Below are 19321 nucleotides of genomic sequence, written 5' to 3'. Positions count from 1 at the left end.
GACACATACAGATGGCTATAATCAACATGCTGAGTGCAAAGACAGTATTTGTGTATTTGGCTCTGGGAGCACAGAGGAAGGGTACTCAACTCCCAGAGGAAAGGTACTCAACTCAAAAATGTCTCCCTATATTACCAAATGTCTTCTGGGAGACAAAATGGACCCCGATTGAGAATAATTGGTCTAGAAGCATTTAGAAAAGTATTAAAGAATGAATGGAGCTTTGCCAGTTTACAAGTGCTGTTGGGGCAGAGGAAGTGAGAAACAGTAGAACTGAGGAACAGTACAACAGTACGGTGTGTACAAAATCAATGTGTGCTACGCTGCAGGAGTGTAAAGAGCTAGATTTTCTGCTTCCAAATTCTTTTAAAGCACCTCAGGAAATAAACCAGCAAATAAATAATCCCTATACGTATTTGCTGAAGAGCAGAAGCAGATTTACCCGGCACTGAGTATGTTGGAATCCTCTGGGGTTTGAGGACTTTCAGAGGTAGAACAGGAACGCCAGGCTGCAGCCAGGAAGCATTCTACACAAGCATGTCTGGAAAGTTACCAGGGGTCTTATACGAAAAGGACCTGAAACTCAAAGACTCCGGTAATTTACTGTGATTCATTTTCTCATGCTGAATAAATATTCACTTTGTACCTGATTTTATATGCTTTATTATAAAGAAAACCCCTCAAATTGTATAAAATTCCATTCCCCAGAACCTGAATCTGCCCTGCTGAGGAGAGATCCGCAATGAATTACTTTGCCAGGAAGGTAGGTCTTGACCTGGGCTTTGAATAGAAGGCTCCCCTGCTGAGGAGAGAAAGAAATTGTATTCCAAGTGGGGGAGTTTTGTCTCTCTGGGATGGCTTAAATGCAGACTTTCCCAGAAGCAGAGGTGGACTTAATGACCATGAAAGATCCTATCCCGCCTTGTGATTTTGTGATTTCAAAGTCTTATACTTAACACGGGTCACAGTGTACCTACAAGCTTAAAATCACAGATCCTGCATGTACAGGTCTTGAGTTTGAGCCATTGCTAAGGGACGGCACAGTGCTAAGTATATGCCATAATATATGTATCAACTTCAAAATGAAAGAACCACTCCTTTTTTTTTTTTCTTTTTTTTTTTTATTGCATTTTAGGTTTTGGGGTACATGTGATGAACATGCAAGATTGTTGCATAGGTACACACATGGCAGTGTGCTTTGCTGCCTTCCGTCCCCTCACCTGTATCTGTCATTTCTCCCCATGCTATCTCTTCCCACCAGTCCGAGAAACAATTGCTGTTCAACTAGAGGCTCTGAACTGTTGTTTCCCCTTTGTATTTGTGTGGAATTAGACTGGGTGATTCATTTTGAGGGTGTTTTTTTCATTGTTGTTGTTTTTTAATGAGGTTGATGATATGGTTTCCTAAAGTTTTCTGGGTTAGGCAAATGCTTTAGACAAAAGAATTCAGTTTGTGCCAACCATAAGTGTTATGCAAAGCTGCCTGCTAGAGTTGACGTAACTCAGGATTTGGAGTCAAAAGACCTAGGTTTGAGTCCCAGATCTCCCACCATCTTACAAGTTACCTTGTTAGAACGCATCTTAACGGATTTCTGGGAAGAGTAACTAGATTAATTTATCAGGCAATGATAAAGCCAATGGTATTAGTCTGTTTTCATGCTGCTGATAAAGACATACCCCAACTGGGTCATTTATAAAGGAAAGAGGCTTAATGGACTCACAATTTCACTTGACTGGGAAGGTCTCGCAATTATGGCAGAAGGCAAAAGGCACGTCTTACATAATGGCAGACAAGAGAGAATGAGAGCCTAGCAAAAGGGGAAATTCTTTATAAAACCATTAGACTTCATGAGACTTATTCACTACCATGAGAACAGTATAGGGGAAAGAGCCCACATGACTCAATTATCTCCCACTGTGTCCCTCCCACAACACATGGGAATTATGGGAGCTACAGTTGAAAATGAGATTTGGGTGGGGACACAGCCAAACCATATCACCAACCTGTATTTTATAGTTAGAGTCTGTTTGTATTGATTGATTGCTATAATGATGGTTAAATATTAAATATTTTGAATGTCACCTTGCATGGAGCACAAAGAAGATGCCAGTTAAGATTTCTGCCTACCAGTAGCAGAACCTTTGCAGACAAGTCTTACTGCTCTAAGCACAGATTCAACTGTTAGCTACAATATGAAAGACATGTTATTCTAGAGATGAACCTTTCAGGGACACAATGGCTTTGAGTCCTGGCTGCACAGGACTGAGAATCACCTGGTGTATTAGTCAGGGCTCTCTAGTGGGACAGAACTAACGGAATATATACAAAGGGGAGTTTATTAAGTATTAACTCACAGGACCACAAGGTCTGGAAATAGGCCATCTGAAATCTGAGGAGCAAGGAGAGCCAGTCCAGTCCGAGTTTCAAAACTGAAGAACTTGGAGTCTGATGTTTGAGGGCAGGAAGCAAACAGCATGGGAGAAAGATGCAGGCTGCGAGGCTAAGCAAAGTCTTTTTTTGAGACTGAGTCTTCCTCTGCTGCTCAGGTTAGTGTGCAGTGGCATGGTCTCGGCTCACTACAACTTCCACCTCCCAGGTTCAAGTGATTCTCCTGCCTCAATCTCCCAAATAGCTGGGATTACAGGCGCCCACCACTATGCCCAGCTAATTTTTGTATTTTTTAGTAGAGATGGGGTTTCATTATGTTGGCCAGGCTGGTCTCACACTCCTGACCTCAGGTGATATGCCAGCCTTGGCCTCCCAAAGTGCTGGGATTGTAGGCATGAGCCACCATGTCTAGCTTCCAGTCTCCCTTTTTACATTTTTCTACCTGCTTATATTCTAGCTTTGGTGGCAGTTGATTAGATTGTGCCACCCAAATTAAGGGTGGGTCTGCCTTTCCCAACCCACTGACAGAAATGTTAATCTCCTTTGGCAACACCCTCACAGACACACCCAGAATTAATACTTTGTATCCTTCAATCCAATCAAGTTGATATTCAGTATTAACCATCACACACGAGGAGTATTTTGAAAACACTTGTGCCTGGACTTTACCCTAAACAAAATAAATCAGAATCTGTCTATGTAGAGTCATGGGGAATCTTCCCCAAGTGATGTCACTGTCCATCCAGAATAGAGTCACTGCACCTAGATATTTATTCTTATTCAGTGCACGAAGCAAGGCCCTGGCCCTGCAGCTCCTCTGCCTGCAGACATTGTGGCGGGTGTCCACTTTCTTATAAAACTTTTGTTATAAAAGACCTACTGTAGGCCAGGTGCAGTGATTGACGCCTCTAATCTCAGCACTTTGGCAGGCTGAGGTGGGTGGATCACTTGAGGTCAGGAGTTCAAGACCAGCCTGGCCAATATGGTGAAACCCTGCCTCTACTAAAAATACAAAAAAAAAAAAAAAAAAAAAAAAAAAATTAGCCAGGTGTGTAGTGGGCACTTGTAATCCCAGCTACTCCAGAGCCTGAGAAATCACTTGAACCTGGGAGGCAGAGGTTGCAGTGAGCTGAGGCTACAGCATTGTAGTTCAGCCTGGGCAACAAGAGTGAAACTCTGTCTCAAAAAAATAAATAAATAAAAGACCTACTGTATATGGACCATCCATAAATCCAAGCAAGAGAGGATGTTGCTCTGCATCTTATAAAGGAGCAACCTGGCCTTCTTTCAAAAGCATTTCTCTTTATGAAAATGAGAGTCCATGAGGCCAAAGAGATACCACCACTCCCCCACCTGCAACACACCTTTAAATTACCTTCCCAACCAACTAGAACCAACTTCTAGGACCTGACTAGGCATAATTTTAGGTCAATGAGTGTCCCAGAGGTGACTGTTGATGAGGGTGTTAATGCAGCTTGGAAATGTGTAATAGAGTTTGAGAAGTTCCATGCATTGTAGGATGGGGGTAAGGTCTGGAAAGATGGGAGTAGACCCAGGACCAAGAGTAGTGGGTTGGGCAGTGAGAGGCCCGATCTCCCTGGCCATCATACTCCAGGATGAAACTCCAAGGAGTCTGAGAACTCTAAATTCAAACCCAGCCTTTAGATTGTTAATGAAAATACATTTGTAATGAAGGGAGGGTAGAACATATTTTATGTTTTACTTAAGAATATTCAAGCTTGCATCATAACTTTTAAGTATTTAGGCATATGGCAAGTGGGCCTCTATTTGTACTCTTGCCCTGGGCCCTGCAAATGTGAGGGACGAGCCCAAAGGACACATCTCTGCCTCACATCCCTCCGGGATGTTTGCTTATTTGAAATTAGCAGCCATGGAAGCTTTCCAAGCCTCTTTGAATGCAATGAGAATGTGGTCCATCAAAAATGCTGTCTGGTTTTATTGCACATGAGAAGTTGTTAACTCTGGCAGCTCAGCCAGATTCTTGTATGTTCTTATTGTCCCTTAGGCCTCCCCAGCCAAATCCTAATGGGGTAATGAGTCTGTGCCTATGAGATTTGAGGGAGGGGCTGAGGGAAGTGTAATCAAGCAAATCACAAAGTGTTGAGCTTAGAGACGGAAGGCCTCCATTCCTTTGACTTCATTTTCAATTTACTTAATTTCAGGGTTAGATTCCCCACCCCACCCCCACTCCTTTGGCAGTGAAAAAGGAAAGGAATGGTCTCTGCTTTTCCTCTTGTAAAACCTGGAGCATAATAACTACCCTGGACTCTTAGGAACATGGGAAGGAGGATCTCAAAGAATACGGACTGTTTATAGCCTACATATGAAATTGTATAAGCGATTGTCTTTTTTCCCCCATTCATTAATCCAGCAAGATTTAGTAAGGGTTTCAGAAGGCAAACGTGGCTGTGTTTTAAGAGAAGCTGCAATAAGGAAATTGTGGGATTTGGGCAGAGAAGGCCAAGGACAGAACTGAATTCACACTTTATAAATCTGGCACAGTGTATGTGAACTGCTTCATGAACTGGCTGATATCAGCCAAATAAGAAACTTAAAGCAAACCAAAAGTTATGCTCAAGCAGTCAGTTCTCCCAGCAAATTAACCAGGCACTTTCAGGAGTACGAAACTCATGAAACTCCAGAATCCAGGCAAATGAAACAGAGATCTGTGAATAGGTCTCAGCAGCCACCAAGGCAGCTCACACATCTTGCACACCAAAGGAGTCACTTACTCCCTTGAAGAAATGAAAGTCCCTAAGACCATGCCTCCCTGGGACATGGCATAGGCCCTGGGAGAGACCAGGGATAACCTTCAGGGTTAAGTGTCCCCATGATGTTGCTGGTATTTCAGTGAGAACAGGCAGGCCGGAAGGAGGCTGGTGTGGGAAGCAGCCCTCACACAGATGTTAGCATAAAAGAGCTGTTTACTTGGTGATTAGTATCATGAAATGAAAAGCTCAGGTTTCAACTGCTTAGGGAAGAATGGTTATTTTTCTCACTGTGCAGCTTTTGCTGTTGGCACAGAGAATGTACTAATCGACGTCCCAGGTGTTGCTCTCTGGCAGGTGGGATTCCAGACTCAGGTTGGGCCATCACCCCTGGTCCCATATGGAGAGACTTGAGGACTTGCTCAAACTTTTATATTTATGTAATGAATAAGGGGCTGAATCCCAGAGGAGTTACCCCTCAGCCAGGCTAACCTCAGAGCTCTGCATTTACTATGCACACATCAGCACAAAACAGTGACCACCACTACCTTGTTCCCAATTTCCCCAGAAGGGCAAGGGTGGACTGGACCAACTTACAACTTCTTGGGAGGCAGAGAAAGAATTAATCAGCACCCTCTTTTTATCACCAACAGGCCTATCCATACCAAGACATCCAAATTGTGCAACTGGGGAAAGATAACCTTTATGCCTCAAAGTTTAGAATCACAGTTTTATGGAATTATTTTACCATTTTCCCCAAAGAAGTATGAGCCAGGAGGCAGTTTATGTTGTAGAAAAAAACATACACTTTGAACACAAAGAACTCTTGGTTTGAACGCTCGTTTTTCCACTTACTAGTTATGAGATCTTGGGTAAGTTATTCAAGAATTCTTCATCTCAGTTTCCCAATATATAAAATAGAGACAATAATAGCTACATCACAGAATAATTATGCAGATTAAATTAGATAACTCCTGATAGGCACTTAACAGAAGGAAGCTTTCTTTTTTTTTTTTTGAGATGGAGTTTTGCTCTTGTTACCCAGGCTGGAGTGCAATGGCGCGATCTCGGCTCACCGCAACCTCCGCCTCCTGGGCTCAGGCAATTCTCCTGCCTCAGCCTCCTGAGTAGCTGGGACTACAGGCACACGCCACCATACCCAGCTAATTTTTTGTATTTTTAGTAGAGACGGGGTTTCACCATGTTGACCAGGATGGTCTCGATCTCTCGACCTCGTGATCCACCCACCTCGGCCTCCCAAAGTGCTGGGATTACAGGCTTGAGCCACCGCACCCGACAGGAAGCTTTTATGAACAGGAAATGTGCTCTTCAGAGAAGCCTGTACCTCTCTCCCCATTGTAAGGTCTTTGAGTTCAACAGCAGCATTTGGGGTGGATTCTCCTCCAAACCTACAGTGCTCTCTCTCCTCTCCAATGAATAAATCTGGTTTCTCCCATTGCATATATCACTATCTAAATAAAACTTTCAGTGAAAACGATTTCAAAAAACAATCTGAGGGGCCGGGTGTGGTTGTTCATGCTTGTAATTCCAGCACTTTGAGAGGCCAAGTCAGGTGGATCACCTGAGGTCAGTAGTTTGAGACCAGCCTGGCTAACATGGTGAAACCCTGTCTCTACTAAAAATACAAAAATTAGCAAGGTGTGGTGGCACTTGCCTGTAATGCCAGCTACTGGTGAGGTGGGGGTTGCAGTGAGCTGAGATCTTGCCACTGGACTGCAGCCTGGGTGACAGAGGGAGACTCTGAAAAAAAAAATAAGTCTGGGGGATTCCTTCTTGCCCTCTCCTTCCCACCATCCCACTCTACCTTCCACATTGCATCAGGAAAATAGTTTCTGGGGAAAAAATGGGAGACTCAGCTTTTCTGGGAAGTAGTGATGGGCAAAGGTATTTGAAGACTGTGACCTTGAAAGGACTTCAGAAGCCACCCAATAAAAATCCTCCTGAAGTTGAACAGCTAGATGATAACAGAATGGCTTTTTTGAGACTTGTGTTCTTATTAGCTTCAACTCTGCCCTAAAGGCAGACCAGCAAGGGGTAATTCCTAGATCCAAGGCCCAGGTGTGAATCCAGCATCCTTACTTTTAATTGGATGCATACCATCTTGCCTCAATCCAGTTTCCAAATTCTTTTCTGTATCTCTACTGCCATGTAATGCTTGTTATTATCATTAGGCCCATTATCACTGATACCATGCAACAGTATCTTTTTAAAGTCCTAATGTTATGATGACAGATGTTATATTTTGGCACCACTCTTCTGCCTGATCTCATCCAGAACTTCTCACATACCACAGATAAGATGCATGAATAAATAAATTGCATTTAAGGCTGTATGACATATGAATTTGGTGTGTAATGGCAGGTCCATGGACAGGGAGGAGGAAAGGAACATGTGTGGAGAGACTTAGACAGATAGACTAGATGGCTTAGAACCAAAAATAGGTAGTTCAGAATTACACAAGTATCCCTGATCTCTTCACGATAATAGGGAATTTGTATCTGTTCTTTGTCTCGTCTAGCTTATGGATCTGCCAGAAATTCCTGGAGGTGAACTAGAGCAAGACATCCTTCACTTTTCCTGCCCAGAACTGAGTTCACACTTTGCAAACATGAAATTTTGGTTTTTTGTTGGCAAGAATTTATGTTAATGGTCCTAATCTTAACAAAACATATGTCAGAGGAGCCTGGGAAGGGAAGGGAAGAAAAAGAAAAAGGCAGGGCTGTGTGGCTCTTCAGCCTGAGTCCTGTGAAAAAGGTTACCATCTGGAGATTGTGACCTCTTGGCAAGTGCAAACATCATTTAACTCCTTAAAAGCAACTAGAGCATCCATCATCATTTTTTAAAACAAACAGAAACCAAAACCAACAAATACGAATCTCTTACTTTTGTGGGCACTGTGCTTTGCAAAAGGAATAAGATAAGCCTCTCAAGCAATGATTCACAGTAAAGAGAACATTACAGTCTCTGTGGGGATGATAAAGAAGGTAGAGTAGGAGTCTGAGACCACAAGCCCCATACTTCCTCAAACTGCCCATGGGCATCCTGCCTACATCTTAGCTGATCTGTGAAGTTCTTACATGGCGCCTGGGCAAGCCCTACATAGCATTATTGTTTACAACATGTTTATATGGCCACAATAAGAGTAGGGTCATTATAGAAGGAGCAGGACTAAAAATAAATAAATAACTACAAAAGAGTAGGACCAGCCAGCTGGGCAACTAATTGTCACTAATCTATAAAGGTCACCAAAATGCTGCAGGGATCAATGTGCACTGATTTGATTCCCAGTGCCCTTGAGAAGAAAGAAAATATTCTTCATTAGGGCAAACCCATTGCTATTGAATATTTTGGGGGGAGACAGTGGTGGCCATCAACTGAAAATTATGATCACAAATACCTGAATTCTGACAATGAAAAGCATTCAATACAGTGCTTTTTATGAAAGCACTTTATTTTTAAAATTTTAAAAGTTTAGTATGCCCTCAACAAATTGAGGCTTTGGAAAATTGCAGAAGAAAACAGTAAAGAAAAGAAGACTACCAACAATTATAAAAAGTTTGCCACATTTTTCAGCAGAATATTCTTACTGGATCCTGGAAGTAAATTAGTAAGAACCTGGCTTGTACGTAACACTTAATGAAATGCAATCCATTTTCTGCATTTCCACCAAGATGACTATTGGTTAACATTGTTTAGATATCAGCTTGAGAGAATATCATATCATGTGCCATCTGAAGTTGCCCTCATGTTCTAATTAGCTCCCGGTGATATTCTCTCAAAAAATTTATATTAAGAATATTTTTTCTAGAACAAATAACTGAAGTTGTTCATGGGTCAAATAATGGCAGAACCACTGTTTTGGAGACCTTCTAATGGATATTTCCACTGGGAAGTGCCTACTGATTAAAAACAACAGACACAGGAGTTGAATATATTCCAACTTTCCTGGTGGTCTTAATTACTAAATCAGTATGATTACATGGTCAATCGAATTGATCGTTGATTAGCCTAAGTGGCTGGAGGAAAAAAGCACATTGATTCTTTTCCCTAGGTGGTATTTTATGTCAAATAAACATGGTATTTTTCTAAGGATCTCTAGGAAGTGAGATTTATTATTGCTCTTTAAAAAACTTTTCCAGTGATTAAATGCCTTAAAATCCAAACATTATTTTGCACATTTTACATAAACTTCCTTGGTAAAATGTAGACATATTTTACCTTTGTTCAAGATCACTTCTGAAATAGGGAGTCTTCGCAGCTTCATCTATGACCTGAATAAACTACCCATTGATATGGTTTGAATTTGTGTCTCTACCCAAATCTCATGTGGAACTGTAATCCCCAATGTTGGAGAAGAGGCCTGGTGGGAGGTGACCGGATCATGGGGTTGAACTTGCCCCTTGCCATTCTTGTGATAGTGAGTGAGTTTTCATGAGATCTGGTTGTTTAAAAGTGTGTAGCACCTTCCCCTTTACACTCTTCCTTTATGTCCAGCCAAGTATTATGATTGCAAGTTTCCTGAAGCCTCCTCAGCCATGCTTCCTGTACAACCTGTAGAACCCTGAGTCAATTAACCATTTTGCTTTATAAATTACCCAGTCTCAGGTAGTTCTTTATAGCACTGTATTGATATAATAAATAATAAATACTCTTTATTAATAAATAAAGAGTCTTAGAGATGAATACACCCATTTTGTTTGCAATAAAATTTGAACTCTTTAATGTTGCCTAAAATATTCATCTAGGACTTGCCTACTCACCCACCCTTCACTCTCTGGTCTCATGACCTCCACTCCGCCGCTGCTTACTGTTTCAGGCACACTGACCTCATAGCTGTAAAAATACCAGACGCATGCTTGCCTCAAGGCCTTTGTACTTGCCATTCTTTCCCTCTAGAGACCATGTTCTTAGATATCTGCCTAGCATGTTCTCTCACATCAGGTTCCTACTAAATACCCCCTGACCAAAGAGGTCCTTCATGATATTTCCATATAAAAACTACTTGATAATTATACAGCTCTGTAACTTTCTCCATTTAACTGCTTCATTTTTCCTTATTAATATTTTTAACCTAAAATATTTATGTACCTAAAATATGTTTTCAACTCTGGATTATAAGGTTTGTGAGATCAAAGTCTTTGTTTTTGTTCTCTGTTGCTATAATTTGAATGTTTGTCCTTTCTCAAACCATGTGGGAATTTAATTTTCAGTCTAATAATATTAAAAGGTGAAATCTTTTAGAGGTGATTATGCCATGAGAACTTTGACCTCATAATAGATCAGTGCCATTATTATGAAAGTCTGTTTGTTATTGCAGGAGTGGGTTCCCTATGAAAGAATGAGTTTGGTCCCATTTTACATCTCCTTTTCTCTCTCTTTTTTCTTTTCTTTCCTTTTTCGCTATGTGATGCCATTCATCATGCTGTGATGCAGCATGAAGGCCCTTAGAAGATGTCAACACCTTGATCTCAGATTTCTCAGCCTCTAGAACTGTGAGAAATAAATTTCTATTTACCATAAATTACCCAGTCTATCCCAGTTTATGGTAGTCTGTTATAGGAGCACAAAACAAAGACACTGTTATATCCCCTATAGCAGTAGGTGAACATTTATTCATTCAGTAAATATTATTGAATATCTCTATGTGACAGACACTGAGACACATGCCAAAACCAAAAGTGCACTAGAAAGATGTCAAACCAGCCTTTTCCACTGTGAGGAGAGTAGCATTTGAGGGCCATGATTGTTGTAATCTTCTTCTTTCTCTCCTGTTCTTAAGCAAAACAAAGACAACAGGATACACTTTTCTTTTCCAGAGTCCTTTCAATTTTTAAAAATACACAATTGTCCTCCTGTTTTGGTTGCTTTTAAAATTCTTTTCTTTTCTTTTCTTTTTCTGGCAGGGCCTTACTCTGTCTTCCAGGCTACAGTGCAGTGGCATGTTCTCAGATCACTAAAACCTCCGCTTCCCAGGTTCAAGTGATTCTCTTGCTTCAGTCCCCCAAGTAGCTGGGACTGCAGGTATGTAACACCACACCAGGCTAATTTTTGTATTTTTAGCATAGATGGGGTTTCACCATGTTGGCCAAACTGGTCTTGAACTCCTGAGCTCATGTAATCCATCCACTTTAACCTCCCAAAATTCTGGGATTACAGGTGTGAGCCACTGCTCCTGGTCTGCTTTTTCAATTCTTAATGTTCTTCTCTTTATCTTTACAAACTAATCCCTTTCATTTATTAACCATTTTAACAGATTTATTTTTCTCTTAGGCAAAAGGTTAAATTTATTGTTAAAAAGACATGGTATATCTTGAGAATTTATTGTTTTTGATTTCTGCATACAGCTTAAAGTCATAGGTTTCAGCAAGATTAGTAATGAACAAACTCATGCAATGTTAGGAGCTCAAATTTGGTTAGGCTCAAAAACATTGAAGGAGCTGCAACATTTCTCAGATGCCCATCTTTGCATTTGAGCAGATGGCCCACCATGCATGTAATCTCCATGCAGACAGCACTATGGCAGCCTTATTCATCATTGTAGGACCCACTAGTGCCTCACATAGAACCATGTAGTAGGGAATCTGTTGTCAGCTTCAGTGCGCCCAATCAGTGTTTCTGCCTGTATTCTTCAATATTTCTCTTTATTTTAGTAATGCCTTGTGTCTTTACATCCTATTCTTATAAAAAGATGTTAACTTTTTTCATAGAAATGGAAATGAAATCTTCCCCAGCAGTGCTTTTTCATGTGGGCACTCATACCTTATTTCTCAGTATTCTTATGTCTCTTCACACCAAAGTAAACACCTCCTGCAAATTTTGAAACAGACAATGAAGCTAACTAATTTTGCTCCTCTATACAAACAGTTTGGGCTTAGTTTAGGCTAAGATTTAAGACAGTTCCTATGTTGTCAAACATGATTAGCCATCGCAAAGGGAAACCAGCAAGGAGAGACAGAGAGAAAGAAGTGGTGGCCAGTTATGGGAAATGGAAGAAAGGCCTTTCTCTTACCTCTGAAGATTGTAGATGGTTGATACGGAAGATTAAACTAGAACAAAGATTGCATTGCTGGCTTATGTCATTTATGCTCTACTTGTACTACATTATTATAGACTAGCTCTATTGTCTTGGTAGACAATAGAGGGTTTTATTTCAACATTATGTACAGACTGTCTGTATGGTCTCTTTCTTCTCTCCTAAAGATGCAGGAAGATATTTAGTATCCAATTTCTGAAGGAGCCATGTCAAAAAGAGGAGGTATAAACATTTTCTTTTTTTTCTCCCATGTCAGCTTTCAAAGTCCCGTAATTCTTTTGTTTGTGATAGAAGAGTAAATCACAGTCCATTACAGTGCAACCTTCTTGGGCACACTGTATGAACAAAACTGAGTAATAAAATAGGACCCTAGGAGGATAACTTTTTATTTCAAACAACTAAAGAGTAAGTGTTTAAGTAATCTAAGGAAAGAATAGTTTAAGCATAAATATTCAGAAAATTCTGCTTTTAGGTCAAATCTCTAACTTCCTTCCCTCTTTTTGTTTCTATCTCATCATTTACATGTGAAAAATTCAAAGTTCTGTAAATATGTCTAATGGATAACCAAAGCATTTTCATAATTATCATTTAACTGAATCATTGCTTTCTAATGTCATATACTGGGAAGTATATTCAGTAATGTTGCCAAACCTTGTATTCAACTGAACTCTGTGTTCTGTCCAGTATCTTGATTTTCTCTTCCCATTGGTGAATCAATACAGGTGGATTGGAACATACACAAAGTAAAGAATAAGCAAATCTTTTTTTTTCTTAATTTGGACTCTCTCTCTTTCTCTCTCTCTCTCTCTCTCTCTCTCTCTCTCTCTCTCTGTCTCTCTGTCTCTCTCTCTCTCTCTCTCTCTCTCTCTCTCTCTATATATATATATATATATATATATATATATATATATCTCAAATAATTCATGACAATAATCTGATCTCATTCTCCTAAATTTCCTAAATTATCCATGCCAGCTTCAGCAATCAAAGACCATCCTTTGTCAGGGAGAAACCTCTATCCTTCAAATATGCTCAGCTTTAATTATCTCCAGATTAGCCTGGTCATCACAAGTTTGCCCCAGTTAAACCACTTCACTGTTGAGTAGCTGCCATCTAAGGCTACTGATCTGTCTTTTCCTAAAGAAAATTGGTGCAATGGGAATACAGATTTTGTATCACTTTGTATACTTAAACTTCTGGGCTGCAGTTTCCCCATCTTCAAGCCAGAATGTGTCCTCAGTCTCAGAGGGATAGATGAGCGTAGGACAGGTAATATTCATAAGGCTCTCTGCTTGAGGAATGTGGGCAGTGAGGGGTTATAAAAGAAAGCAATTGGATTTAAGATTATGATAAACATCATTTGATGTATGTCTTTCACGTCACTGACTGAGTTCTTATCATAACACTCATAGGTAAATCTTGGGCAAAACCTCTGCAGAATAAGTTGTTACATTTGTGGAAGGCTTAGCATAAGCATGACTAATTTTATTGGCTCACTAATCAAGGCAAAGTTAATTCTCTGGGGAAATAAGTTACACTTCCACAATATATTTCTTCTCTCCCTTTTATTTATACTGCTCCCGCCTCGTTTCCAGTTCTTATCTTTACCACACCTTGAGTGTTGCAATAACCTCCCAACTGACCTTCTTCCTTCTCTTGCCCTTCCCTCTTCTGATTCATCCTGCAGATTGCCCTCCAGCTCTATTTTCTTAAAGCACCGAGAAGTTGCCAAGCTCCTACTCAAAATCTTTTGAGTTCAATGTCTAAGGAATTAAGTCCAAACCCCTTATCCCAATAATCTGGCTCTTAATGACTCTTTCAGTCTCAAGCACTACTCCTCCTCAAGTTTGAACACAAAATACAACTTATTTTGAAGTATTTTCTGATCACAATATGTCCTTCTAACCTCCATGTTATAGCTTCTGCTACACTGCATAGAACTGCGCTCCAATTTTTATCATAATGAAGTTTATCATTCAGCTCCAGACATTATCCCCACCATAGTTGGAATCGAATCCTTCCATTCAAATTTTCTGGAACACAGGGTCTGCATCACAGCATTGGCATATCATCACTGCCTGGAATATTATTTATACAGGTATAAGACTTAGCTCTTTCACCAGACAGAAAGCCAATGGAAGGCAGAAGTCATATTTTGCAAGGCACAGTACTTAACACATTGCCTTGTTAGGGGAGGGAGATGTCATTAACTGAATATTCATTGAGTGAGTGAAATAATGAAACCAGTAAACATAAATGCAGAGCTATAATTAAAAAAAAAAAAAAAAAGAATAGTATTTTTTAAAAGAAATTATCTGTCGGTAAAATGACCAACATGGAATATGAGCAAAACATGTAACAAGCTATTTCTTATGAAATTCCAAATGAAAGACAGTAACTTTGTATCAAGGCTAAATGCTTATATGTATCTTACCTCCGTTAGAACTAAATACTCTCAACCATTCTTTTGCAGGTCAAAGCAAGTGAAACTTTACCATCAGTGGATGCTCTAGTATTCTAGAAATGGACTGGTCATTTATATTATTAAATGCCTGACAGCTTTAAGCATCAATGGACTCATGATCAATTAAAAAAAAATGATTCAGTCTACAAGATAGCACATGTCTGGATAATGAATTCCACTAATGCTATGCAGAAGTTCAGAGCTGGAAATCTGAAAGCATTTACAAAGATAATGTTTACACCAGTCATTGAATACCCTGGCAAGACAACCCATAAAAGTTAATAAATTAGTGATTGAAGGGTGGAAGGGAGACTATATCACAACCATTGGAAGGATTTAGAATGATCTAATAAAATGCCCTATCCTATATATAAAATGTTATATGAGAAAAAATCTCTCAGAATTTATTGATGCTGTAAGGCTTTATTCCTCACACAATAAAAAGTAATTATCATACAACTAGACTGCCAGTTGACTGCCAATTTAATTAAGGAAATGACTTAAATATGCCATAGATACATTGTTCTTTTACATCAAAAGACCTGATGTTACACAGACCTAAAATATTTCCTGTCTTCTAAGTATGCAATAATGCAAACTCTGGTTCTATGTGTGCTTTCCCAAAAATGTCATTTTTAGAAACATATAAATAACATAGTGTCATATTCATAGACCAAGGAATGAAAAGCATTTAGAACCAAAAGGCAGTTTTGACCTTGTGTGTCAGGTCATTTATACTAGGGAATCCCCCAGATCCACCTGGTGTCTGTTGACTTGTTGCACACCCAAGTCCCATCAGTGGCTGCTGACACAGGCAGAAGGGTAAATAAAGAGGCTGACTGTGTGATTTTATGAATGGATGCTAGAAATTATACCCAAAAAGATTTCATTTAGTCTTTCAAGTCTTTGCTCCTTGTACAATTGCAAAAATGCAAACAAACAAGCAAATTTTAAAGCTTTTATCAGTCATGTGTATGTTGGTGCTAGTGGAGGATATGAAAACCCAAAACCTTGGAAAGGGAAGAGAAAGGAGAGGAAGAGTAGGATGAAGAGAGCTAAGTTTAGAGGACAGCATATTAATGAGTATAGTAAGGTATATAAGATTATCCTGGAGAGACCTAGACACCAATCTAAACCTGGCCTACTTCCCAGCTTTGATTGTCGTTGCCCCTGGCACATTCCTTTTATTATAGCTCTACTTTTATGTTTATTGGTTTCTTTAATTCATTGATTCAGTATTCTGTTCAAATTTATTATCAACCATATTGTGAAAGTGGTGGAACTTCTGCCAAGATATGGTGGCCTCAGCTTCTTAAGGATAGCTCTCTTGCTGATAAAACCATGCATATACAGGAAATTTATCTGTGGAAAGGCACTAAAGGAAGGTGTTTCAAGCACTAAAAATATTACTAGGAAGACCATGCAATATATCATGCAAATGAGGATACAAATGGGGGCATTATATATAATTATATCAGCCCTACAGGCAGACAGGCAAACTAGAATATATGGTTATTCTACTTACAAATCCACATTTGGCCTTGAAAAATTATTACTGTCTCTCTGGTGTATTGGATAATTGATTTTTATCTTTGTTTTGAGAGTTGAATGATTAATTCTATACATACTACTGTGTATAAATATTTGTTTTCTAATTCCTGATCTAATTTTCAGTAATGTATTAGATGCTTAGCTGCTTAGTTAATATAATAAATTATTCACAGCTGACCCTAGCATGAAATGTGTCAGTCATACACAGTTGCAAAGATAGAAGCTTCTCAAAAAAAAAAAAAAAAAAAAAAAAAAAGCCAGTTCTTTTTCTTTTCTTTTATTGAAACAGAGTCTCACTCTCACTCCCAGGCTGGAGTGCAGTGGCACAATCTAGGCTCACTGCAAACTCCGCCCCCTGGTTTTAAATGATACCCTTGCCTCAGCCTCCTGATTATCCGGGATTACAGGGGCCTGCCACCACACCTGGCTAACTTTTTGTATTTTTGGTAGAGACAGGATTTCACCATGTTGGCTAGGCTGGTCTCAAACTCCCGGACTCAGGTGATCCGTCTACCTCAGCCTCCAAAAGTGCTAGGATTAAAAGGCCACTGCATCTGGCTGGAAGCCAATTCTTTAACATAGGATAGACATTGTTCCTAGAAGGCTCTGAGACAGGAAGGATCTGGAAAGGAGGCTAAGTCATTGCAGAAGGAATGAAAATTGTTCTAGGATCTGAAGGAAAATGCTGAATAAGAGAGAATAAAAAAATCCCTGAAATCTCTGGGGAAAAAAAAAAGAGTGAACGGCTGATTTATTTTTAAAAGATATGCTTTAGTTTTATTTCTATATTTCCATAAATTGCACTGGGTTGATTTCCATAATGTCAAGCTATGACTGCTTGATATGGTTTGGATGTGTCCCTGCCCAAATTTCAACTTGTAGTTCCCATAATCCCCATGTGTCATGAAAGGCACTTGGTGGGAGGTAATTGAATCATGGGGGCAGTTACCTCCATGCTATTCTTGTGATAGTGAGTGAGTTCTCATGATATTTGATGGTTGTATGAGGGGCTTTTCATCCCCTTTGCTCTGCGCTTCTCCTTGCTGCTGCCATGTGAAGAAGGACATGTTTGTTTCCCCTTCCACCATGACTGTAAGTTTCCTGAGGCCTCCCAGTCATACTGAACAGTGAGTCAATTATACCTCTTTCCTTTATAAATTACCCAGTCTTGGTTATGTCTGTATAAGCAGAGTGAGAACAGACTAATACACTGCTCTTCCAGTTTATCTCCTCAAAATGTATAGGTTCTGTGTGGTTTCAGTATTTCCAAGTAAAGACCCTTATGGCCCAAGGACAGAATCTGTCAGTGAGAATAGACTTTGCATCATGTGGAACAATCCTTTGGCCTCTTTTGACTTTGCTTTCTCTGTGTGTGCAATAGACAGGATCACTCAGGAAATTCTAAGAGTTAACTTCCTGAGCTAATTTAACAACAACAAAAAAGTGTTGCTGAGAATGAGGCATGGATTTCAATTTAAAGACCTGCAAATGTTTTCAATTCTGCACTGTGGTTTTTGTCAAAAAAGCAGAGGCTGCATTTTAATGTGATCACATGCTCATACCAGGTCCTGACTTTCCTAAATTGCACTTACTAAATGGAATTCTTTTACCAAAGCACAGACCCACTTTTGCCCCAAGGGGCATACTATTCTAGTTCTCCAATGAAACTTGATTCTGTACAGTTCAAGGTTGAGCCAAGGCTGTAATAAATCCACCTCTAAACACTTCCATTTATTTATCATAAGATGTTAAATTATTGTATTCTATATATTCTGTTTTAATAGACCAGAATATATATGGCAGTAGAAGTTAATCCCTTAGCCTTTTGGCTTACTTATTCTCTATCAATTTATTTTGGTTAGTAACATATTTATTACAATGCTCTTGGCTGAGTAAAACATCAAATGAATAGTTTTCCTGATAGTTGAAAACATGGAAAAGGCTAACAGCAACTTTTCCACATTTTGCTTCTCCATCTCTTCTACCACTGTCAAAAAAATATATCAGCTTTTAGTTTGTTCTTCTAAATGTGCTTTTCAAAAACTCTGAGTAAACTTAATTTTGGAATCTTTAAAATGCCAACAGTGAGCGTTTCCTTACGCACAGCCTTTAGTAGAGCAGCCCAGGTTGTCATGGTGAAATGGGTCAACACTGTTTGCCAGGCAGCCTATGAAACTGCAAGCAGGCTGCTGGTGTAGTGATAGCAGCACAGGCCAAAGCAGTCCACAGTCTATAGCTGAATCTAGGTCACCAGGATTATTTGATGCTGCAGCTGTCCATGTGGGACTTCCATCTCCAACAGGACTGACAAAGCCCTCATGTACACTGGGCATCCCCTGTAGCTGTAAACACTGCCATTCTACTAGATCCCCGCCTTCTGCTGGCCATGTGTTAGTCTTTGCACTTCATTGAGGGCTCCTAGCCATGTGAGCTGGGAAAACATTCTTCGTGTGTGTGTGTGTGTGTGTGTGTGTGTGTGTGTGTGTGAAAGATATAGAGAGACAGAAATCTTGCTCTGGAACCTGAATGCTGAAATTTCTCCCATTTAAATGCATATTTCTGCAGAGTGAGCTAAATATTAATATCACATTCCTCTGTTAATGTAAACACCAGCAGCAAGATTGGCAGCTTATTTAAAAAAAAAAAAAAAAGAGGAAGAAATTGGGCTTTTCTCCATACACAACATGTGTATTTTTTTCCCTGAGCACCATTTAAGTTAACACACATCTACAGTGTGTCTGAAATGGCAGAGATTCAGTGACACTGGTGGGCAGCTGAGATGGCAAAGGACTTAGGCACCACTGGCCACACAACTGTTTAAAAAAGTTCCTATTGCTAGGAAAACTCTGAATTATTCTTCCACATCAGAACTTTAAATTACACATTTGTGCTTATTTATTTGACAGGACTTTTAAAATATGCATTTTAAAAATGTACATTTTTCTTTTCTATTTAAAAGTGGTGATTGGCATTTTGAATACAGACAAGCAATCTTCTTTAGCATTGATTTAAAAAAAAAAAAAATAGAGACAGGATCTCACCATGTTGCCCAGGCTGATCTCGAACCCCTGGGCTTAGGCAATCCTCTCACCTCAGCCTCCCAAAGTGCTGGAATTACAGGTGTGAGCCCCCACA

This window comes from Saimiri boliviensis, chromosome 4 (genome assembly GCF_048565385.1).
Source record: "Saimiri boliviensis isolate mSaiBol1 chromosome 4, mSaiBol1.pri, whole genome shotgun sequence".
NCBI classification, from domain to species: domain Eukaryota; kingdom Metazoa; phylum Chordata; class Mammalia; order Primates; family Cebidae; genus Saimiri; species Saimiri boliviensis.
The sequence above is the reverse complement of the archived record's forward strand: the minus strand, read 5'-3'. Positions refer to the sequence as shown.